Source organism: Oncorhynchus keta, chromosome 7, assembly GCF_023373465.1.
Source record: "Oncorhynchus keta strain PuntledgeMale-10-30-2019 chromosome 7, Oket_V2, whole genome shotgun sequence".
Lineage (NCBI taxonomy): Eukaryota > Metazoa > Chordata > Actinopteri > Salmoniformes > Salmonidae > Oncorhynchus > Oncorhynchus keta.
The window spans coordinates 36,109,577-36,135,464 of NC_068427.1; positions in this window are offsets into that span (position 1 = coordinate 36,109,577).

Consider the following 25,888-nt stretch of genomic DNA (forward strand, 5'->3'; position numbering starts at 1 on the left):
TAGTTAGTGAATATTGTCTTATTTCACTGTAGAGTCTCCAGCCCTGCTCAATATGCCTTAGCTTATGCCTTTTGTTCCACCTCCCACACATGCGGTGACCTCACCTGGTTTAAATGGTGTCTCTAGAGACAATAGCTCTCTCATCGTCACTCAATGCCTAGGTTTACCTTCACTGTATTCACATCCTACCATACCCTTGTCTGTACATTATGCCTTGAATCTATTCAAATGCGCCCAGAAACCTGCTCCTTTTACTCTCTGTTCCGAATGGACGAGATGACCAGTTCTTATAGCCTTTAGCCATACCCTTATCCTACTACTCCTCTGGTGATGTAGAGGTTAATCCAGGCCCTGCAGTGCCGAGCTCCACTCCCATTCCCCAGGCGCTCTAATTTGTTGACTTCTGTAACCGCAAAAGCCTTGGTTTCATGCATGTTAACATTAGAAGCCTCCTCCATAGGTTTTTTTTATTCACTGGTTTAGCATACTTAGCCATGTACTAGCCATGTCTAAATCATGTCTTAGGAAGGCCACCAAAAACCCTGAAATTTCCATTCCTAACTATAACATTTTCCGAAAAGATAGAACTGCCAAAGGGGGCAGAGTTGCAATCTACTGCAGCCGATAGCCTTACTATCCAGGTCTGTACCAAAACAATGAGCTTCTACTTTTAAAAATCCACCTTTCCAGAAATAAGTCTCTCACCATTGCTACTTGCTATAGACCACCTTCTGCCCCCAGCTGTGCTCTGGACACCATATGTGAATTGATTGCCCCCCCATCTATCTTCAGAGCTCGTGTTGTTAGGTGACCTGAACTGGGACATGCTTAACACCCTGGCCATCCTACAATCTAAGCTTGATGCCCTCAATCTCATACAAATTATCTACGAACCTACCATGTACAACCCCAAATCCGTAAACATGGGCACCCTCATAGATATCATCCTCCCCAACCTGCCCTCCAAATACATCTCTGCTGTCTTCAACCAGGATCTCAGTGATCACTGCCTCATTGCCTGTGTCTGTAATGGATCAGCGGTCAAACGAACACCCGTCATCACGCTTCAAACTCTCCCTAAAACATATAAGCACGCAGGCCTTTTAATTGACCTGACCCGGGTATCCTGGAAGGATGTCGACCTCATTCCGTCAGTAGAGGATGCCTGGTTATTCTTTAAAAGTGCTTTCCTCACCATCTTAAATAAGCATGCCACATTCAAAAAATGTAGAACCAGGAACAGATATAGCCCTTGGCTCATTCTAGACCTGACTGCCCTTGCCCAGCACAAAAACATCCTGTGGCGTACTGCATTAGCATCGAATAGCCCCCGCAATATGCAACTTTTCAGGGAAGTTAGGAACCTATATACACAGGCAGTTAGGAAAGCAAAGGCTAGCTTTTTCAAACAGAAATTTGCATCATGTAGCACAAACTCCAAAAAGTTCTGGGTCACTGTAAAGTCCATGGAGAATAAGAGCACCTCCTCCCAGCTACCCACTGCACTGAGGCTGGGAAACACTGTCACCACCAATAAATCCATGATAATTGAGAATTTCAATAAGCATTTTTCTACGGTTGGCCATGCTTTCCACCTGGCTACCCCTACCCCGATCAATAGCTCTGCATCCCCCACAGCAACTTGCCCAAGCCACCCCCATTTCTTCTTCACCCAAATCCAGATAGCTTATGTTCCGAAAGAGTTGAGAAAATCTGGACCCTTACAAATCATTCGGGCTAGACTATTTGGACACTCTCTTTCTAAAATTATCCTCTGAAATTGTTGCAACCCATATTACTAGCCTGTTCAACCTCTCTTTTGTATCGTCTGAGATCACAACAATTTGAAAGCTGCCGCAGTCATCTCCCTCTTCCAAGGGGGAGACACTCTAGACCCAAACTGCTACAGACCTATATCTATCCTACTCTGCCTTTCTAAGGTCTTCGAAAGCCAAAACCTCTTACAGCTACCCCCCTACTTTTTTCAATTTCCGCCTGAAGACATACCCAAATCTAACTGCCTGTAGCTCAGGCTCAGAACCAAGGATATGCATATTCTTGATTTCATCTGAAAGAAAACACTGACGTTTGTGTAAATGTGAATTGAATGTAGGAGAATATAACACAATAGATTTGGTTTAGATCATTTTTATTGTTGTATCATCTTTAAAATGAACAAGACAAAACAAACATTCAGATAGGATGATGGGGACAATTTCAGTGAAAATCATAAGAGGGCAACAGTACTTTTACAAAGTTTCAGAATGGTAACTTCCCAAATGAGTGTGCTACAATGACATTTATTATGAAGTCACCTAGGTGACCCACACAAGTAGCCCAAATGTACCCAAGTGGCCAAATTGGTGAAGTTATACATTTTGAATGGAATAACTATATACAAAATGCCAAAATGGTATTCTAACACCCCCCCCCCAAAAAAAAATGGAGAAAAAACATGTAAACAAATATATACATTTACAAAATAACACTTTCAATATTTGGAAGACCCTTAGTCCTCTACACAATATTGTGCTGCTGATGCCAGGTGCCATAGCAGTCTCTTTCTGCTGTAAAGCAGAGGGTCACCAAGCATTTGGTTCAGGTGACGGGGGACTTCACTTTGCAAAGAACACAGCGACGCCTCCATGCCTTAGATTTAGCTTTCCCTGACTTCGTCACCATACTGATTGATATATAAACAGCTGAAGACGCGCTTTACCAAAACAACGCTGTGCGTAACATGCGTTGCTCCTTTCGGTATGAAACTTCAATGGCGAATGACCCTCTTTACGCTGGAGTTTACTACACGGGTTGGTCTTCCAACACATAAACATTACATATGGCCATTTACTTCAGCTCATTGGCTATCTACCCAGCTAGATTTCAAGACGATCAGTGGTCATTTGGTTAAAATACAGTCAATCAACGAAACAGCGGTCATGTCATTGGTCCACAATGATGTCATTACTTGTTGTCTTCAAATCGGTTTCTTTCAGTCAATACTTCCCACGAAATGACCCATCAGGTTTGGTTGTGTTACAAACAAACCAGTTGATTGCAATGAGACCAAACATGACTGGAAACGTCACGTTTAGTGTGTGTATTTACATCGAATGTGTCGTCGAAAATGGATTGAGACGGAAGGATTTCACAAAATGCTTGTGTTAGGCTATAAAAATTGATTTTATCAAACAAAAGACCATTCATTGAGTAACAATGAGCATTGGGATTGCAAACAGAGGAAGATCGTGAAAGGTAAACAATTTATTTTATTGCAGTTTCTGATTTTGTTACGCCTGTGCTGGTTGAAATAGTTGGATGAACCAGCTTCAGTGGGGGATTCACACCTTGGCACTGGGGTCTCCCATTCGGAGTCATATGAGCCCTGTATCAACAGGTATAATAAACAGATATAGAGTACAGGGAACATAAGGTTGAATATATTATTATAGACCTGCTAGATCTACTGTGTGATTTATAGAGACCTCTGGAAGTCTCTATGGGGGTGCCAAAAGGTTCAATTCTTGGCCGACTCTTTTCTCTGTATACATCAATGATGACGCTCTTGCTGCTGGTGATTCTCTGATCCACCTCTACGCAGACGACACCATTTTGTATACATCTGGCCCTTCTTTGGACACTGTTAACTAACCTCCAAACGAGCTCCAATGCCATACAACTCTTCTTCCGTGGCCTTAAACTGCTCTTAAATGCAAGAAAAACTAAATGCATGCTCTTCAACCGATTGCTGCCCGCACCTGCCCGCCCTTCTAGCATCACTACTCTGGACGGTTCTGACATAGAATATGTGGGAAACTACAAATACCTAGGCGTCTGTCTGGTTAGACTGTAAACTCTCCGTCCAGACTCACATTTAGCATCTCCAATCCAAAATGATATCTAGATTCAGCTTCCTATTTCGCAACAAAGCATCTTTCACTCATGCTGCCAAAAATAACCTCGTAAAACTGACTATCCTGCCGATCCTTCATTTTGAGATGTAATTTACAAAATAGTCTCCAACACTCTACTCAGCAAATTGGATGTAGTCTATCACAGTGCCATCCGTTTTGTCACCAAAGCCCCATATACTACCCACCACTGCGACCTGTATGCTCTCGTTGGCTGGCCCTCGATTCATATTTGTCTCCATACCCACTGTCTCCAGGTAATCTATAAGTCTTTGCTAGGTAAAGCTCCGCCTTATCTCAGCTCACTGGTCACCATAGCAACAACCACCTCCAGCAGGTATATTTCACTGGTCATCCCCAAAGCCAACACCTCCTTTGGCCACCTTTCCTTACAATTCTCTGCTGCCAATGACTGGAACGAATTGCTAAAGACTGGAGACATATCTCCCTCACTAACTTTAAGCGTTAGCTGTCAGAGCAGCTTACCGATTGCTGCAGCTGTACACAGCCCATCTGTAAATAGCCCATCCAACCTATAACCTACCTCATCCCCAAAATTTTTTTTTTTTTGCTCTTTTGCACACCACTATTTCTACTTGCACATCCTCATCTGCACATATATCACTCCAGTGTAAATAGCTAAATTGTAATTACTTTGCCACTAATGACCTATTTATTGCCTTACCTCCTTACTTCATTTGCACACACTGTATACAGATTTTTCTATTGTGTTATTGACTGTATCCATGTGTAACTCTGTGTTGTTGTATTTGTCACACTGCTTTGCTTTATCTTGGTCAGGTCGCAGTTGTAAATGAGAACTTGTTGGCCTACCAGGCCTATCTGGTTGAAGGTGAAAAAATAAAAAATAATAATAATAATATCTACAGTCAGCCGGTCAATCTTATAAAGGCATGTTCAAAATCAAGTTTGTCATTTTCAGAGTGTGAAATGTCAGTGGTGTAGTGTACTCGGCTGCTGTAATCTAATAGGCTGGTTTTGGATGTATGCATGCATCTACACACAGACACGCACGCACGCACGCACGCACGCACGCACGCACGCACGCACGCACGCACACACACACACACACACACACACACACACACACACACACACACACACACACACACACACACACACACACACACACACACACACACACACACACACACACACACACACACACACACACACACACACACACACACAGTAATGTATATACACTACTGTGCCATGAGGCAATAAACATGCCTTGTTTTTATTTTGTTTTTGGATTACATGGAAGAAGGGAATCTCTCTAAGCAGCAATGTAATTGTTGTGCTGCCGTGTTTGTATTCCCCGATAATTAGGTCTGTTCCATAGGTGACTCTCTCTCTCTCTCTCTCTCTCTCTCTCTCTCTCTCTCTCTCTCTCTCTCTCTCTCTCTCTCTCTCTCTCTCTCTCTCTCTCTCTCTCTCTCTCTCTCTCTGTTTCTCTCTCTCTCTCTCTCTGTTTCTGTCTCTTTACTCAAATGAAAGTTGAAATACTAATGAGAGCAGGTTGTTTATACAGTGATGTGAACTGAACAGACACCACGTCAGTGAAGTGACAAGCCATCACTTGATTACAAGAAACAAGTCAGTTTGCTTCAGGGGATAGCAGAACAATCAGGGTGCATAATAATTTGTCAAACATCAAAAACTGTTCAATAAAACTCTAATGGTGGTTCATGTTTGCACATTAACATTAGAAATTCAAAAGCCTTTATGAGTACCAAATCAAAACAGGCCCATTTTCATAGCCAAAGAACAGCAGTGACTGAGTCACCACCCAATAATATTATTAACGGAGTGATCTGTTGCTGTGAACAATGGTGTGTAATTGCCAATCAAGGTAAAATGTCAGCTCAGAGCAGAGTGATTGATTGTGAGGGTTTCCCTCAACTTGACAATAATGAATCATCAGCAGAGGAGGTGCTCGTCGTTCTCATCTCATGACAAAATAAACGAATAAACAGAGGATTTCATCCCCATACTAAGAGCTTGTTCAGACTGCTATACAGTCAGTGGTGAATGGGGTGTGTGGTTTTCCCTCTCAGCTCCAGCTCCTGCCTCACACCTGTGATTGCATGACTTGCATCATGCCTTTGATTTTGTCCCCAGAAAGACATTAATTATCTTTGGAGGGGACAGAAGAGAAAAATAAATGTGTGATCAGGGAGAGAAAGAGAGAGTGAGTGAGAGAGAAAGATAAAGAGAGAGACAGAAACTGAGACCGAGAGAAAAATTGCCCCAGTCCTACTGAGGTGGAAGAGTCACCATACAGTATGATGTGAACAACACTGGGAGAGACAGAACGGTCCAGGCGTTAACCTCTCCTATGTCCAGGCTCTCATTCACTCCATCCCATTCCAATCTCTGTTTACTGGCTATGCTACATAAAAAGACAGTTTACACGGCTGATTTACAATGTGACAATTGAGCCAACTGGAGCGAGAAATTACTGGAATCAACCAAAATCAACAGATCTTTCTCCTCCTCTTCACTACCAATCTATCAAACCACTGATAGATGAAAGCATGAATGTTCGAAAACAACCTCCACGTCTCTTCTTCACAAACTTTCAACAATCAGTGTTGACTCGGAGTAGTTTATACATTGTTCAATGCCAATATTTTCATTCAGATTAGTATTGTGTTTATTGCCCATGATATAAGCTAATGATGATCATGATGAGAGATAATCGCATGTTAAAATCAATACCTTAAGCAAAGACCTGCTGTGACCTTAGCGTGATGAATCATTTCTATTTATAACACCCTGCCCTTACAATGCACTACCATAAATTCTCACCTCAGTGGACGGTGGGCTAAGGCACAGTGTGGAGGGAAGGGGGTAACTCAACCACCACAACAGCCATTCCCCTCCTACCTCTCTGACCCTACACACCTTTTGTTAACTTTTGTCCAGTAAAGAGATGAAGGTCAGATCTAATATGTTTTTCTGTCACATACACCAAGACAGGTGCAGTGAAATGTGTTGTTGTACAGAGTCAGCTATAGTAGTAGGGCACCCCTGGAGCAAATTACAGTTAAGTGCATTGGTCAAGGGCACATCGACAGATTTTGCACCTTGACAGCTTAGGTATTTGAACCAGCAACCTTTCGGGTACTGGCCCAACGCAAGTAAAGATATTTCAAATAACTTAGCAGACATCAGCAGGGAGATACAACACCAAGTATGAAGGGTCTGGAACTATTTAGAAAACCATGAGGCAGTACATCCACTTGCAACACTTGGCTTGCAACACACAAGCCATCGCATCCATTCTGATTAAGTGTAATTCATCCTTATATATATAACCGTATCAAAAATGGTCCTAGAAGAAATGCTTTGATTGTATTGTTTTAGAGTTGCGACTGTGAGGGCTGTCTCAGACAAATGCCCTTTATTAGTCGGTGAGCAGCATATACCTGTGACTGTGACAGTCTGTCTGAGGCTGAGAGCTCAATCTCAGCTCCTTTTTACTGAGCACTGAGGCATAGCACAGCGAAGCAAGGCAGAAAGGGCTGATTGCACATTGCACATTTCAAACCAACAGCAGAGAATGAGTTTTACACCAAGTTTCAAACTTGGGTGTCAAATGAAAGCAGAGGCTATATTTTAGGGAAATAAAGGCATGGATACATTTTTCAACCATTTTCTTAAAAATCAGGCATAAGTAAAGGCTATGATTTCTGGATAAACAGATGGAAAAGGGGTCTTAGTAAGCATCTATCAGAAAGAGTTTTAAAGGGTATCAGAAATAGATCAAAAGATAATATTGTTTAAGAAATATTGCCTTGTGCTTTGTTATTTCATTACCAAAAACCCACATACAGTATCTTTGAGATAGTTTAACATTTCTCTCCCACATGAGAAGGGAGGATTATAATGTTTGCAGAAGTAAAGAGTAATGGTAAACCTACCAATTAGTTGTAGTGATTTTACTGATATAAATTCAGTTGATTAATTATTAAGTGATCAAAACTCATAAGACAATAACCGAAAAATCAGTCATTTAATAACTGCTACTGAATTAGCTACAATGGGACATCATAATAGTCACAAACCACAGTTGGTTTATTAGCTTCCTATGCCATACTGTTATGTTCAGCTCATAACTGTTTTCTTTATGATTCTGGTGGTCTGGACAACCTCTCTGTCGCTGTTTCTGTGTCTCTCTCTCCAATTAATGTCACCTCTCCCAGCTCTTACTGACACCTACCCATGAGCCTCCCTCTCTCTTTCCATTTACTGTCAGCCACTGAGCACCGACCGACACTGGCCTTGATGTTAACGCACACAGACGGACCGGACTGGACCTAATCTGAACCCATCATAGACTATGTTTCACAAGTTTGGATAGCACAGTAGAGTAGAGTACAGTAGAGTACAGTGAGTAGAGTACAGTGAGTAGAGCAAAGTACAATACAGTACAGTACTGAGTAGGGATGTTGCGGAGACTGTATTACTGCCACAGTGGCAGTCATGAGTCATGACCGAAGTGAAATTCCATGTGACCATTGAGTCACGGTAATCTTCTTTTATGCACTCTGGAGATGCTTTGGTGGTACCTAAGTTGCTATCATCAAAACAGTATCCCGTGTTTAAAACTCATCTCACTGTGATGATCAATTTGAAGAAAGAAGTTCAACAGCAGGTTGAAACAGTGTAAAACATGGTCGTTGTGGTTGTAACACTAACTAAATGGACAACGTTTTCTAAAGTGATGATTCATTCAAAACACCCATACACATAGGTTCATGAGCCCAAGCCCGAAGATAAAACTGAAATAAGATTATGCCTTATACAATATTTATCTGTTATTTTACCAGGTAAATTGACTGAGAATACATTATCATTTGCAGCAACAACTTGGGGAATAGTTACAGGGGAGAGGAGCGGGATGAATGAGCCAATTGTAAACTGGGGATTATTAGGTGACCGTGATGGTTTGAGGGCCAGATTGAGGGCCAGATTGGGAATTTAGCCAGGATACCGGGGTTAACACCCATACTCTTACAATAAGTGCCATGGGATCTTTAATAACCTCAGAGAGTCAGGAGACCTGTTTAACGTCCTAAAGACGGCACCCTACACAGAGAAGAGGAATAAAAAAAAATTGACCAGAGGAAAGAGTGCCTCCTACTGGCCCTCCAACACCCCTTCCAGCAGCATCTAGTCTCCCATCCAGGAACTGACCAGGACCAACCCTGCATAGCTTCAGAAGCAAGCAAGCAGTGGTATGCAGGGTGGTATTCTGCTGGCACTAAACACATGAAAGGTTCTGTATTTATTTTCTTAGTCAACCTTGTGTTCTGTTTCGTTGTGTTCTTGTACGTAGCCCTGTTTCTCTGTGTTCTTGAACGTAGCCCCGTCTTTCATTTTTGTTCATTGATGTCACCTGTGTTAGGTACTCACCGGGTGTCATCTGCTCCTTATTTAGTTCAGTTCATTCTGTTTGTGACTCTACCAAACCTTTTCCTAGCTCGTTTGTGAGAACCAGTTACAGCCTTCAGTGCTAGTTTTGATTCACCTGCCTGTTTGCCTACCTGTGTATGACCATTGCCTGCCTGTGACCACAATTCCTGTATTTATTTCACCTTTATTTAACCAGGTAGGCTAGTTGAGAACCAGTTCTCATTTACAACTGCAACCTGGCCAAGATAAAGCAAAGCAGTGTGACACAAACAACAACACAGAGTTACACATGGACTAAACAGGCATACAGTCAATAACACAATACATAAAAAATAATATTTATTTACAGTGTGTGCAAATGGTGTGAGGAGGTAAGGCAATAAATAGGTCATAGTAGCGAAGTAATTACAATTTAGCAGATTTACATTGGAGTGATAAATGAACAGATGATGATGTGCAAGTAGAGATACTGGTGTGTAAAAGAGCAAAAAAGTAAATAAAAACAATATGGGGATGAGGTAGGTAGACTGGGTGGACTATTTACAGATGGACTATGTACAGCTGCAGCGATCGGTTAGCTGCTCAGATAGCTGATGTTTAAAGTTAGTGAGGGAAATATAAGCTTCAGTGATTTTTGCTATTCGTTCCAGTCACTGGCATCAGAGAACTGGAAGGAAAGGTGGACAAAGGAGGTGTTAGTTTTGGGGAAGATCAGTGAGATATACCTGCTGGAGCGCGTGCTACAGGTTGATGTTGTTATCGTGACCAGTGAGCTGAGATAAGACGGAGCTTTACCTAGCATATACTTATAGATGACCTGGAGCCAGTGGGTCTGGCAATGAATATGTCGCGAGGGCCAGCCGACTAGAGCATACAGGTCGCAGTGGTGGGTGGTATAAGTGGTGTTGGTAACAAAACGATTGGCACTGTGATAGACTGCATCCAGGTTGCTGAGTAGAGTATAGGAAGTTATTTTGTAGATGACATCGCCGAAATCGAGGATCGGCAGGATAGTCAGTTTTACTAGGGTAAGTTTGGCGGTGTGAGTGAAGGAGGCTTTGTCTGCGAAATAGAAAGCCAATTCTAGATTTGATATTGGATTGGAGATGTTTAATATGAGTCTGGAAGGAGAGGTTTCATTATAGCCAGACACCTAGGTATTTGTAGTTGTCCACATATTCTAGGCCAGAACTATCCAGGGTAGTGATGCTAGTCGCGCGGGCAGGTGCGGGCAGCGAATGGTTGAAAAGCTGCATTTGGTTTTACTAGCGTTTAAGAGCAGTTGGAGGCCACGGAAGGAGTGTTGTACGGCATCGAAGCTCATTTGGAGGTTAGTTAATTAACACAATGTCCAAAGAAGGGCCAGATGTATACAGAATGGTGTTGTCTGCGTAGAGGTGGATCAGGGAATCACACGCAGTAAGAGGGACATCATTGATATATACAGAGAAAAGAGTCAGCCTGAGCATTGAACCCTGTGGAACCCTGTAGAGACTGCCAGAGGTCCGGACAACAGGCTCTCCGATTTGACACTACTGTCTGAGAAGTAGTTGGTGAAACAGGTGAGGCAGTCAATTGAGAAACCAGGGCCATTGAGTCTGTCGATAAGAATGTGGTGATTGACAGAGTCGAATGCCTTCGCCAGGTCGATGAATACAGCTGCACAGTATTGTCTCTTATCGATGGCGGTTATGATATCGGTTAGGACCATGAGCGTGGCAATGTGCACCCATGACCAGCTCGGAAACCAGAATGCATAGCAGAGAAGGTACGGTGGGATTCGAAATGGTTGGTGATCTGATTGTTTACTTGGCTTTCGAAGACCTTATAAAGGCAGGGTAGGATAGATATAGGTCTGTAGCAGTTTGGGTCTAGTGTCTCCCCGTTGGAAGAGGGGGATGACTGTGGCAGCTTTCCCATCTTTTGGGATCTCAGAAGATATGAAATGTACAGACAAAGGTATGGTAGGATGTGAATACAGTGAAGGTAAACCTAGGCATAGAGTGATGATGAGAGGGGTATTGGCTCGAGACACCGTTTAAACCAGTTGATGTCACCGCATGTGTGGGAAGTGGAACAAAAGGTTTAGCTAAGTCATATTGAGCAGGGCTGGAGGCTCTACAGTGAAATAAGACTATCACTAACCAAAACAGCAATGGACAAGGCATATTGACATTAGGGAGAAGCATGCGTAGCCGAGTGATCATAGGGTCCAGTGAGTAGCTAGGCGGGCTGGAGACACAGTGATTCAGACAGCTAACGGGTTGGGGCAAGCAGAATGGCCTTAGGAGGACGTTGTGACGGAGGAGTCTGTTGTAGCCCCCTCGTGTGGTTACGTCGACAGACCAGTCATAATGGATCGGCAGGGCTCCGTGTAGTAAAAGGGTTCAGGCCAATTGGCAAAATAGGTATAGTAGCCCAAGAAATTGGCTGATGGACCTTTTTAGCAAACAGTCCGATATGCTCTAGACAGCTAGCGGGCCGTGGCTATCAGGCTAGCAGATGGGCATTCAGGGGACGTCGTGACGGAGGAGCCTGGTGAAAACCCCCGCAGGTGGATTACGTCGGTAGTCCAGTCGTGACACCTGATGACGTCTGATTGCTATGCCATCTTGGACTTTAGTGCCTTATAGCAAACAGCATGGATGTTTTGGAATATTTTTATTCTGTACAGGCTTCCTTTTTTTTCACTCTGTAATTTAGGTCAGTAATGTGGAGTAAGTAAAATGTTGTTGACCCATCCTCAGTTTTCTCTTATGACATCTATTTAACTCGGTAACTGGTTTAAAATCACCATTGCCCTCATGCGGTTTCTGTCCTCTCCGTCAACTGAGTTAGGAATGACTCCTGTATCTTTGTAGTGACTGGGGGTATTGATACACCATCCAAAGTGTAATTAATAACTTACCCATGCTCAAAGGGATATTCAATGGCTGCTTTTTTATATATTTTTACCCACCTACCAATAGGTGCCCTTCTTTAAGAGGCATTGGAAAACCTCCCTGGTCTTTGTATCTGTGCTTGAAATTCACTGGGACCGTACAGAAATGGGGTAGTCATTAAAAAATCAGTTAAACACCAATATTGCAAACATAGTTAGTCCAGGCAATTATCTGACTTGTTAAGAAATGTTTTACTCCTGACGTTATTTAGGCTTGCCCTAACAAAGGAGTTGAATACTTATTGACTCAAGACATTTCAGCCTTTCCATTTTGATTAATTTGTACACATTTCTAAAAACATAATTATGGGGTATTGTGTGTAGATCAATGAAACAACATTTAAATGTAATCCATTTTAAATTCAGGCTGTAAACCAACAAAATGTAGAAAAAGTCATCAAGGGGTGTGAAGACTTTCTGAAGGCACTGCATGTATTGTCTTCTTTTAGTTGAACCTTGGGTTGAATTTAAACAAAAGCTATTGATGACACAGGAGGCTGGTGGCACCTTAATTGGGGAGAACAGGCTTGTGGTAATGGCTTGTGCGGTATAAGTAGAATGGTATCAAATATGGTTTCCATGTGTTTGATGTCATTCCATTTGCTCTGTTCGAGCCATTATTGTGAGCCGTCATCCCTTCAGCAGCCTCTACTGATTTGATTATATATGACAAAGTATTGTTTTATATGACAAAGTATTTATATATGACAAAGTATTCATTTGCTCTGTTAAACCTACCCTTTGGAATGACTTCGATAGCAACAAAACATATTATTTAGTTTTTAAGATTTCTCAAGATAGCACATTGGTAGTAGTGACAAATATAAATTAATAGCTGTAGATATACTCTCCAGTAAGAGATTCTGTCCAGCCTATAGTTTATTTTTCTTCTGATAGTGGATATAACATTGAAGGTTTGATTTTTCAAAGGTACAAATTCAGTGTTGTCTATGTTGAAAATAATTCTGGGGTTGAAAATTCACCCTCAAAACAACCGTTTACTTAGATGTACATTCCATGTTACAATATGTTGTAACAATGAATGCAAATCATTCTCTCTTCCATCTAGACTTCCAAAGCCCTGGACTGGGTAACAGTGTACACAGCCAAATCCACTCTACATGTACTGCAGCTCAATGAACTACTTAAAAATGACAGCCTGTGCTTGTTTGTGTGTGTGTGTGTGTGTGTGTGTGTGTGTGTGTGTGTGTGTGTGTGTGTGTGTGTGTGTGTGTGTGTGTGTGTGTGTGTGTGTGTGTGTGTGTGTGTGTGTGTGTGTGTGTGTGTGTGTCAGAGGAGGCTGGTGTGATGAGCTATATGATGACAGGTGTATTGTCATGACTGGAATGGTATCAAACATCTGGAAACCCCATTTGACTCCATTCCATTGAATCCATTCCAGACATTGCAATGAGCTCCTCCCACCAGCCTCCTCGTGTCTGTGTATTATGCCCATACACAGTAGTGCCTATGCATTCCTTATACATAATGTATATTATGGCAATGCCTTGCACCTCTCCAATTGATCTGTCTCCAAATAGTGACTCATACCACTAATAGTTTACCAATAATGTCTTATGAGTAAAAGCAAAATATACAGTGCCTTGCGAAAGTTTTCAGCCCCCTTGAACTTTGCGACCTTTTGCCACATTTCAGGCTTCAAACATAAAGATATAAAACTGTATTTTTTTGTGAAGAATCAACAACAAGTGGGACACAATCATGAAGTAGAACGACATTTATTGGATATTTCAAACTTTTTTAACAAATCAAAAACTGAAAAATTGGGCGTGCAAAATTATTCAGCCCCCTTAAGTTAATACTTTGTAGCGCCACCTTTTGCTGCGATTACAGCTGTAAGTCGCTTGAGGTATGTCTCTATCAGTTTTGCACATCGAGAGACTGACATTTTTTCCCATTCCTCCTTGCAAAACAGCTCGAGCTCAGTGAGGTTGGATGGAGAGCATTTGTGAACAGCAGTTTTCAGTTTTTTCCACAGATTCTCGATTGGATTCAGGTCTGGACTTTGACTTGGCCATTCTAACACCTGGATATGTTTATTTTTGAACCATTCCATTGTAGATTTTGCTTTATGTTTTGGATCATTGTCTTGTTTGGAAGACAAATCTCCATCCCAGTCTCAGGTCTTTTGCAGACTCCATCAGGTTTTCTTCCAGAATGGTCCTGTATTTGGCTCCATCCATCTTCCCATCAATTTTAACCATTTTCCCTGTCCCTGCTGAAGAAAAGCAGGCCCAAACCATGATGCTGCCACCACCATGTTTGACCGTGGGGATGGTGTGTTCAGGGTGATGAGCTGTGTTGCTTTTACGCCAAACATAAAGTTTTACATTGTTGCCAAAAAGTTCAATTTTGGTTTCATCTGACCAGAGCACCTTCTTCCACATGTTTGGTGTGTCTCCCAGGTGGCTTGTGGCACACTTTAAACGACAATTTTTATGGATATCTTTAAGAAATGGCTTTCTTCTTGCCACTCTTCCATAAAGGCCAGATTTGTGCAATATACGACTGATTGTTGTCCTATGGACAGAGTCTCCCACCTCAGCTGTAGATCTCTGCAGTTCATCCATAGTGATCATGGGCCTCTTGGCTGCATCTCTGATCAGTCTTCTCCTTGTATGAGCTGAAAGTTTAGAGGGACGGCCAGGTCTTGGTAGATTTGCAGTGGTCTGATACTCCTTCCATTTCAATATTATCGCTTGCACAGTGCTCCTTGGGATGTTTAAAGCTTGGGAAATCTTTTTGTATCCAAATCCGGCTTTAAACTTCTTCACAACAGTATCTCGGACCTGCCTGGTGTGTTCCTTGTTCTTCATGATGCTCTCTGCGCTTTTAACGGACCTCTGAGACTATCACAGTGCAGGTGCATTTATACGGAGACTTGATTACACACAGGTGGATTGTATTTATCATCATTAGTCATTTAGGTCAACATTGGATCATTCAGAGATCCTCACTGAACTTCTGGAGAGAGTTTGCTGCACTGAACGTAAAGGGGCTGAATAATTTTGCACGCCCAATTTTTCAGTTTTTGATTTGTTAAAAAAGTTTGAAATATCCAATAAATGTCGTTCCACTTCATGATTGTGTCCCACTTGTTGTTGATTCTTCAAAAAAAAATACAGTTTTATATCTTTATGTTTGAAGCCTGAAATGTGGCAAAAGGTCGCAAAGTTCAAGGGGGCCGAATACTTTCGCAAGGCACTGTATATCTGATACAGTGACTGCCCAGTTTACTATTGTTGCCTATGCATTCATACAGTATGATCATATCTATTAAAAAAAGATGACATTATGTAGAGCAGTGGTCACCTACCGGTCGATCACGATTGACTGGTTGATCTTCAATGTGTTCCTAGTCGATCACCAAATATTTCTGTAGCCAACGAAAAAAACTGTGACTAAATCGAGTGCACCTACTGCACTGCCCAATTGGATAGCTCAAATCAACATGGCTACAGAGCTTCCATGACACTGGCCACAGCCAAGTTTAATAGGCTACTATTAATAACTTTTAAAACCATGACCACAGAGACTGTTAACAAATACAGCAAAGAGCTGCTGTTTTTATGAGTGAGTATATGTTTCAGTTTATATTCAGCACTGTCACTGTTTTCATTCAACACTATTACAAAACGCGCTTCTCCGTACTTCCGCTCAGGCTGCAGCTGCAATGAATGAGTAGCCAAGTATCGATAGCCCTGCGTTTTATTATTATTAGCAGTTCATTGTGTCGATTTTAATATGAATTAAGCAATATTTAACTTTCTCTGGTCATAGGAACAACATGAATTTGTGCATGAGGCAGATGCGGTGCGACTCGAGGTTCACCATCCGGTGGAAGACGGTGTCCCCTCTCTCTGGTCAGTCTCACCGGAGGAAAGGAATGAGAAAGCAGGGACCGTGAGAGGCGGTTGGGAAAAATAGTTGTGAACAGTCAACCAACTCGGAATTCCAATTCGGAAACTCGGGCATCTTTCTAGAGTTTCGACTTTTCGACCTGAAGATCACTGACGTCGTGATAAAATAAAAAAAATATTATTTCAGTTCATGCTCCACAGTGCCTCACAAGTGCTAAACCAACTGATCTATTTTGTTATCAAAGCTCGACTTTTGAAATATAATAGGGTCTGATTAACAATAATAACAGGCCAATTATATAGCTAATAGGCTGTGATAATGTATTAGGCCTACTGCCCAAACCTCATTCCTACAAAATTGTTTGTGTGAGGTTAATGTAAAAAAAAAAAAATTAAAAAGAAATCTGAGCAGTAGCTCTCAGCTTGCTCTTTGACTGCGAAAGTGATCTTAACTCAAAAGGTTGGTGACCACTGATGTATTTACAAAACCAATTTTCATGTCTTAGCACCCTGATTTATCGAAGGACAGTGTAGCAGGAAATGACTATTATTAATTATATTTCTATGTTGACATCACCATCTGGCCCTGGGTGTCTCTCTCTCTGTTGATCCTGAATAATGCTGGTTGGGTGTTGGATGAATCCCACATGCCTGTTCTCATTTCTGGGCCACTGCTGCATCGGCCCCTGAGCCCTCTGCTCTGCCTTTGGCCTGTTCCAGGTGGCAGCTGGGAAGGAGAGAGTCTCTTCAGCCAGGCTCAGCAGCCCTGGGCCCTGGGCCTTGCTCCACACTACAGCCTGGTCCCTGGGCCACAGCCACAACACAGCTACTGCTGCCATGGCACAGGGGAATGAAATGAGCATTACTGACCCACAGAACTGGATCTATTTGTGTATGTAATTGGTCTATACAGACAAGTTCTGGCCTGGTTTAGATCGTATTTGTCGGAAAGATATCAGTTTGTCTCTGTGAATGGTTTGTCCTCTGACAAATCAACTATACATTTCGGTGTTCCTCAAGGTTCCGTTTTACCTGATGGAGTCTACTTTTAAACTCGGACAAAACAGAGATGCCTGTTCTAGGTCCCAAGAAACAAAGATATCTTCTGTTTAATCCGACAATTAAGCTTGATGGTTGTACAGTCGTCTCAAATAAAACTGTGAAGGCCCTCTGCGTTACTCTGGACCCTGACCTCTCTTTTGACGAACATATCAAGACCGTTTCAAGGACATATTTTTTTCCATCTACGTAACATTGCAAAAATAAGAAACTTTCTGACAAAAAATGATGCAGAACAATGTATCCATCCTTTTGTTACTTCTAGTTTAGACTACTGCAATGCTCTACTTTCTGGCTACCCGGATAAAGCACTAAATAAACTTCAGTTAGTGCTAAATAGGGCTGCTAGAATCCTGACGAGACCCCAAAAAATTAATCATTATTCCAATGCTCAGCTCCCTACACTGGCTTCCTGTTAAGGCAAGGGCTGATTTCAAGGTTTTACTGTTAACCTACAAAGCATTACATGGGCTTGCTCCTACCTATCTTTCCGATTTGGTCATTGGGTCATATGATTGAGTGTAGTCTGGCCCAGTAGTGTGAAGGTGAACGGAAAGGCTCTGGAGCAACAAACCGCCTTTCCTGTCTCTGCCTGGCCGGTTCCCCTCTCTCCACTGGGATTCTCTGCCTCTAACCCTATTACAGGGACTGAGTCACTGGGTTACTGGTGCTCTTCCATGCCGTCCCTAGGAGGGGTGCGTCAATTGAGTGGGTTGAGTCACTGACGTGATCTTCCTGTCTGGGTTGGCGGCGGCGGCGACCCCCTTGGGTTGTGCCGTGGCGGAGATCTTTGTGGGCTATACTCGGCCTTGTATCAGGATGGTAAGTTGGTGGTTGAAGATATCCCTCTAGTGGTGTGGGGGCTGTGCTTTGGCAAAGTGGGTGAGGTTATATCCTGCCTGTTTGGCCCTGTCCGGAGGTATCATCAGATGGGGCCACAGTGTCTCCTGACCCCTCCTGTCTCAGCCTCCAGTATTTGTGGTCCTTCTGTAGCTCAGTTGGTAGAGCATGGCGCTTGTAACGCCAGGGTAGTGGGTTCGATTCCCGGGACCACCCATACGTAGAATGTATGCACACATGACTGTAAGTCGCTTTGGATAAAAGCGTCTGCTAAATGGCATATATTATTATTATATTATTTATTTATGCTGCAGTAGTTTGTGTCGGGGCTAGGGTCAGTCTGTTATATCTGGAGTATTTCTCCTGTCTAATCCGGTGTCCTGTGTAAATTTAAGAATACTCTCTCTAATTCTCTCTTTCTCTCTTTCTTTCTCTCTCTCGGAGGACCTGAGCCCTAGGACCATGCATCAGGACTACCAGGAATGATGACTCCTTGCTGTCCCCAGTCCACCTGGCCGTGCTGCTGCTCCAGTTTCAACTGTTCTGCCTGCGGCTATGGAACCCTGACCTGTTCACCGGACCTGCTACCTGTCCCAGCCCTGCTGTTTTCAACTCTCTAGAGACAGCAGGAGCGGTAGAGATACTCTTAATGATCGGCTATGAAAAGCCAACTGACATTTACTCCTGAGGTGCTGACATGCTGCACCCTCGACAACTACTGTGATTATTATTATTTGACCATGCTGGTCATTTATAAACATTTGAACATCTTGGCCATGTTCTGTTATAATCTCCACCCGGCACAGCCAGAAGAGGACTGGCCACCCCTCATAGCCTGGTTCCTCTCTAGGTTTCTTCCTAGGTTTTGGCCTTTTTAGGGAGTTTTTCCTAGCCACTGTGCTTCTACACCTGCATTGCTTGCTGTTTGGGGTTTTAGGCTGGGTTTCTGTACAGCACTTTGAGATATCAGCTGATGTAAGAAGGGCTATATAAATACATTTGATTTGGTGTGTTTGGTTTTACAATCCTTGTTTTTCCCAAGGATAATAAAAAAAAACATGTCCTCTCTCCCACTCTCTCTCTATTGCTTTGTATATGGCTTGTACAGTACAATGCAACAGGAGGCTATCTCCATGGTAACAACCCCCAGGGCAACAACAACAACCACTCTGCTGCCAAGGTAACCGTATCTGGCAGAGGAGGAGGCCTAAGGTCAACTACACAAACTAGTTCAAAGTTAGGCAAAAGGACAACCTGCAGTGGTATTTCCTGAAGGGAAACCTTCATGTCCAGTCTGGATAGAGTGGGAAACAAGATAACAGGGAGAACAGCATGTTACACAGCCTCAGCGAGACTTGCATTCAGAATGACTGAAAGAAACATTGTGTGGAGACTATGTACACCATTCAAAATAGAACAACCATCTCAATAACGGGTGCAAAAAAATCGAACTAACTTTTTGGATTAGTTTAGAAAAATGTATGTTAATTATCTTTGTGTAGCATAAGATTACTCAATGAATGAATCAATCAATGTCCATGCAAAAACTAGTGATGGAAACAAAGCTTCCTGATGTATTGAGGTTTTCCATCCAATTGTGTCTTAAATAGGTTCATTACACAAGGATTTGATCAACTAGTGTACACTAGTGGAACCTGCTGGTCAAAATCATTTAGACCAGTTAAATTATTATAGATGACATCCAACACTCTGTCGCGCATGCGCGGCATAGCCTTTTGTCTTCTATCAAACCAATCAGGTGGTTGTTCGACGGTGATCATGTGATCAAAAGAAAGCTTCGGACACCATTGACAAGGTGCTTCTGCTAAAGTGTTACAGGCATCAGCACACTGCTTCAAAGTACACTGCTTAGTAATTTTGATGCATGCCTCGAAGATATGTTATCAAAAGTAAAATCACGAGCAAAAACAAACATTTTTTTGTGTAAGCAAAATGCTTTTTTTTGGCATAAATGCCCTCTAGAACATGTGAACTTTTCATCTGTATGCCATCTGTAAATAGAAATAAAATTGTTAAATTACGAGCCTAGTTGGTTTAGCCAAGGAAAAGACTGGAACCTTGCCGCTAGCCATGTTTGGCTGAGATGATGGATGGGCTGGAAAAGCTGGGAGATGAGTTCAGCTTGATCCTCCATGTAGCATGCTTCTGTCTATAACATAAGCTGCTCAGTATGTATAGATAATCCTTGCTACTGTGGCTTTTTTGAAAGTGATCATGGAGTACTGAAAAAGTGTTGCTACTGATCTCAACATTTCTGGCCTGAATTTAACAGGAGCTATCGACAAAGATCAATGGGAAAAGTTGTGACTACTTTCTGTAGGACGATCGTGCCATACTAACAACCTGACTCTGAAAATGAATCAGACAATGAGGAAATCCCTGATTTAGATAAAAAAATTATCGGACCAGACATTGTAGAGTCAAATTAAGTTTTACATTAAGCAGTGTGTTAATTCCAGTGTGTATATGTTCCCACTCTTTCGGTGTTGATTTAACACTGGATAATTTGCTGTGACCTTTGCAGCTTTTACAATGTGTTCTGCAATAAATATATACAATACTATCTCATCTACCATTATATAACTATCACGCATTGGTCATAGTGTTTTGTGTTTCGTTATATATTTGGTCAGGCCAGGGTGTGACATGGGTTTATTTTGTGGTATTTCGTATTGGGGTTTTGTAGTTATTGGGATTGCGGCTGAGTAGGGGTGTTGCATAGGTTTGGCTGCCTGAGGCGGTTCTCAATCAGAGTCAGGTGATTCTCGTTGTCTCTGATTGGGAACCGTATTTAGGTCGCCGGGGTTCACTGTGTATTTCGTGGGTGATTGTTCCTGTCTCTGTGTGTGTTCACCAGATAGGCTGTAATTTGGTTTCACGTTCTGTTTGTTGTTTTTGTATTTCTCAAGTTATTTCATGTATCGTCATTAATTTCTTCATTAAAGACAGTAACCACCACGCTGCATTTCGGTCCGACTCTCTTTCAACAAACGAAGAACGCCGTTACAGAATCACCCACCACACACGGACCGAGTGGCGTGGTTACAGGCAGCGACAGCAGGAGCAGCGAACGGAGGCACTTACGAGAGCTGAGAGACGCTGTTATGAGGACGTTATGGACAGCAGATGTATGGAGTATACGACGTGGGAAGAAATAGACAGGTGGGCGGTCGACCCAGAGAGAGTGCCGGAGCCCGCCTGGGATTCGCTGGAGCAGTGCGAAGAGGGCTATAGGAGAATGGAGTTGGAGAGGCAACCACGACGGCGCAGAGGGAAACCCGAAAAGCAGCCCCAAAAATGTATCGGGGGGGGGGGCTCAGAGGGAGAGTGGCTGAGTCAGGAGATAGACCTGAGCCAACTCTCCTTGTTAATCGTGAAGAGCCAAGGAGGAGACCATTTACATTTACATTTAAGTCATTTAGCAGACGCTCTTATCCAGAGCGACTTACAAATTGGTGCATTCACCTTATGACATCCAGTGGAACAGCCACTTTACAATAGTGCATCTAAATCTTTAGGGGGGTGAGAAGGATTACTTATCCTATCCTAGGTATTCCTTAAAGAGGTGGGGTTTCAGGTGTCTCCGGAAGGTGGTGATTGACTCCGCTGTCCTGGCGTCGTGAGGAGTTTGTTCCACCATTGGGGGCCAGAGCAGCGAACAGTTTTGACTGGGCTGAGCGGGAACTGTACTTCCTCAGTGGTAGGGAGGCGAGCAGGCCAGAGGTGGATGAAGGCAGTGCCCTTGTTTGGGTGTAGGGCCTGATCAGAGCCTGGAGGTACTGAGGTGCCGTTCCCCTCACAGCTCCGTAGGCAAGCACCATGGTCTTGTAGCGGATGCGAGCTTCAACTGGAAGCCAGTGGAGAGAGCGGAGGAGCGGGGTGACGTGAGAGAACTTGGGAAGGTTGAACACCAGACGGGCTGCGGCGTTCTGGATCAGTTGTAGGGTTTAATGGCACAGGCAGGGAGCCCAGCCAACAGCGAGTTGCAGTAATCCAGACGGGAGATGACAAGTGCCTGGATTAGGACCTGCGCCGCTTCCTGTGTGAGGCAGGGTCGTACTCTGCGGATGTTGTAGAGCATGAACCTACAGGAACGGGCCACCGCCTTGATGTTAGTTGAGAACGACAGGGTGTTGTACAGGATCACGCCAAGGTTTTTAGCGCTCTGGGAGGAGGACACAATGGAGTTGTCAACCGTGATGGCGAGATCATGGAACGGGCAGTCCTTCCCCGGGAGGAAGAGCAGCTCCGTCTTGCCGAGGTTCAGCTTGAGGTGGTGATCCGTCATCCACACTGATATGTCTGCCAGACATGCAGAGATGCGATTCGCCACCTGGTCATCAGAAGGGGGAAAGGAGAAGATTAATTGTGTGTCGTCTGCATTGCAATGATAGGAGAGACCATGTGAGGTTATGACAGAGCCAAGTGACTTGGTGTATAGCGAGAATAGGAGAGGGCCTAGAACAGAGCCCTGGGGGACACCAGTGGTGAGAGCGCGTGGTGAGGAGACAGATTCTCGCCACGCCACCTGGTAGGAGCGACCTGTCAGGTAGGACGCAATCCAAGCGTGGGCCGCGCCGGAGATGCCCAACTCGGAGAGGGTGGAGAGGAGGATCTCATGGTTCACAGTATCGAAGGCAGCCGATAGGTCTAGAAGGATGAGAGCAGAGGAGAGAGAGTTAGCTTTAGCAGTGCGGAGCGCCTCCGTGATGCAGAGAAGAGCAGTCTCAGTTGAATGACTAGTCTTGAAACCTGACTGATTTGGATCAAGAAGGTCATTCTGAGAGAGATAGCGGTAGAGCTGGCCAAGGACGGCACGTTCAAGAGTTTTGGAGAGAAAAGAAACAAGGGATACTGGTCTGTAGTTGTTGACATCGGAGGGATCGAGTGTAGGTTTTTTCAGAAGGGGTGCAACTCTCGCTCTCTTGAGGACGGAAGGGACGTAGCCAGCGGTCAGGGATGAGTTGATGAGCGAGGTGAGGTAAGGGAGAAGGTCTCCGGAAATGGTCTGGAGAAGAGAGGAGGGGATAGGGTCAAGCGGGCAGGTTGTTGGGCAGCCGGCCGTCACAAGACGCAAGATTTCATCTGGAGAGAGAGGGAGAAAGAGGTCAGAGCACAGGGTAGGGCAGTGTGAGCAGAACCAGCGGTGTCGTTTGACTTAGCAAACGAGGATCGGATGTCGTCGACCTTCTTTTCAAAATGGTTGACGAAGTCATCTGCAGAGAGGGAGGAGGGGGGGGGGAGGATTCAGGAGGGAGGAGAAGGTGGCAAAGAGCTTCCTAGGGTTAGAGGCAGATGCTTGGAATTTAGAGTGGTAGAAAGTGGCTTTAGCAGCAGAGACAGAGGAGGAAAATGTAGTGAGGAGGGAGTGAAAGGATGCCAGGTCCGCAGGGAGGCGAGTTTTCCTCCATTTCCGCTCGGCTGCCCGGAGAACCAGAGCCGGTGTTAGAGGTGAGCGAAGCAGAGACTGTGAGGGAGTTAATGGGGAAGGTGGAGTGGAGAGTAATGAGGGAGTTGATAGCTTGGTGCGTTAGGTACAAGATTCATCCGACGGAGCGTGTCGGGGATTTGATGGCACCTGAGTCAGCGCTCCATACTCGTCCTGAGGTGCGTGTTAGACGGCTGGTGAAAAATGTGCCAGCCTCACGCACCAGGCCTCCTGTGCACATCCCTAGCCTTGCATGTCCTGTGCCAACACTGCTATAAAGATCTCCAGTACGCCTTCACGGTCTAGCCCATCCTGTGCCACCTCCACACACCAGCCCTCCGGTGGCAGCTCCCCGCACCAGGCTTCCTGTGCGTGTCCTCGGCCCAGTACCACCAGTGCCAACACCACGCATCAGGCCTACAGTGCGCCTCGCCTCTCCTGCGCTGCCGGAGCCTCCCGCCTGTTCAGCGCTATCAGAGCCTTCCTCCTCTACAGCGCTGCTGGAGTCTCCTGTCTGTTCAGCGCTATCAGAGCCTTTCTCCTCTCCTGCGCTGCCGGAGCCTCCCGCCTGTTCAGCGCTATCAGAGCCTTCCTCCTCTACAGCGCTGCTGGAGTCTCCTGTCTGTTCAGCACTATCAGAGCCTTCCTCCTCTACAGCGCTGCCGGAGCCTCCTGCCTGTTCGGAGCAGCCTGAGCTGTCAGTCTGCATGAAGCAGCCAGAACTGTCAGTCTGCATGAAGCAGCCAGAACTGTCAGTCTGCATGAAGCAGCCAGAGCTGCCAGTCTGCAAAGAGCTGTCAGTCTGCAAGGAGCTGCCAGTCTGCAAGGAGCTGCCAGAGATGTCAGTCTGCATAGAGCAGCTAGATCCGCCAGTCAACCAGATTCTTCCAGATCTGCCAGTCAACCATTCTCTTCCAGATCTGCCAGTCAACCAGAATCTTCCAGATCTGCTAGTCGACCAGAATCTTCGAGATCCGCCAGCCAGCCAGGATCTACCGGAGCCTACTACCTGCCTGAGCTTCATCTCAGTACTGGGCTTCCTCTCAGTACTGGGCTTCCTCTCAGTACTGGGCTTCCCCTCAGTCCCGGGAATCAACTCTTTGAAGATAATTTTTTTGTAGTTTCCTTTATTTCTGTATTTTTTTATTATTCCGGGCTGCCCCTCAGTCCCGAGCTGCCCCTCAGTCCCGAGCTGCCTCAGTCCTGAGCTGCCCCTCAGTCCCGAGCTGCCCCTCAGTCACAAGCTGCTCCTCAGTTCAGTGGGGTTCTGGGTGAGGACTATTAGGCCATGGTCGGCGGCGAGGGTGGATTACCCCAGGACGCGAAGGGGAGGAACTATGACATTTATGGAGTGGGGTCCACGTCCCGAGCCGGAACCGCCACCATGGACAGACGCCCACCCGGACCCTCCCTATGGTTTTGAGGTGCGTCCGGGAGTTCGCACCTTAGGAGGGGGGTTCTGTCACGCCTTGGTCATAGTGTTTTGTGTTTCGTTATATATTTGGTCAGGCCAGGGTGTGACATGGGTTTATTTTGTGGTATTTCGCATTGGGGTTTTGTAGTTATTGGGATTGCGGCTGAGTAGGGGTGATGCATAGGTTTGGCTGCCTGAGGCGGTTCTCAGTCAGAGTCAGGTGACTCTCGTTGTCTCTGATTGGGAACCGTATTTAGGTAGCAGGGGTTCACTGTGTATTTCGTGGGTGATTGTTCCTGTCTCTGTGTGTGTTCACCAGATAGGCTGTAATTAGGTTTCACGTTCCGTTTGTTGTTTTTGTATTTCTTAAGTTATTTCATGTATCGTCATTCGTTTCTTCATTAAAGACATGAGTAACCACCACGCTGCATTTTGGTCTGACTCTCTTTCAACAAACGAAGAACGCCGTTACAATAACTTTATCTTGAACTAAAGTAATTATGGTCATATTAGGGTTATAATAGGATGATTACTTAATTTTTTTATCATATCAATAATTTATTGTGATTATTTTCCAAGGCAACAGCCATCTCAGTAGTACTAGCTGGCATAGCCCAGCACTTTGAGAGACAAGTCAGCAGAGACAGGCCCCTTTTCATTAGAAAACAGTCATTGATTCATTAATCACAAACCAATTCTGTAACATTAAACCACTCGCCGATGAATAATTAAGTCGAATTAGCACGAACAGATCATGTGGGTCGACAAATAGGCTCCTCCTCCTTCTGCGGACTCAGATCAATCCCGTCAAGTCAATTTACCAGCGGGTGACTGGAGATCTTCCACCATGCCACCCAATCTACAGCTGATTGAATTGTCATCTGTTAAGATCATGCAGTGTTCAAATCAAAATCCAATTGTGCCACTTTCAATAAGTGTCCTATTGAG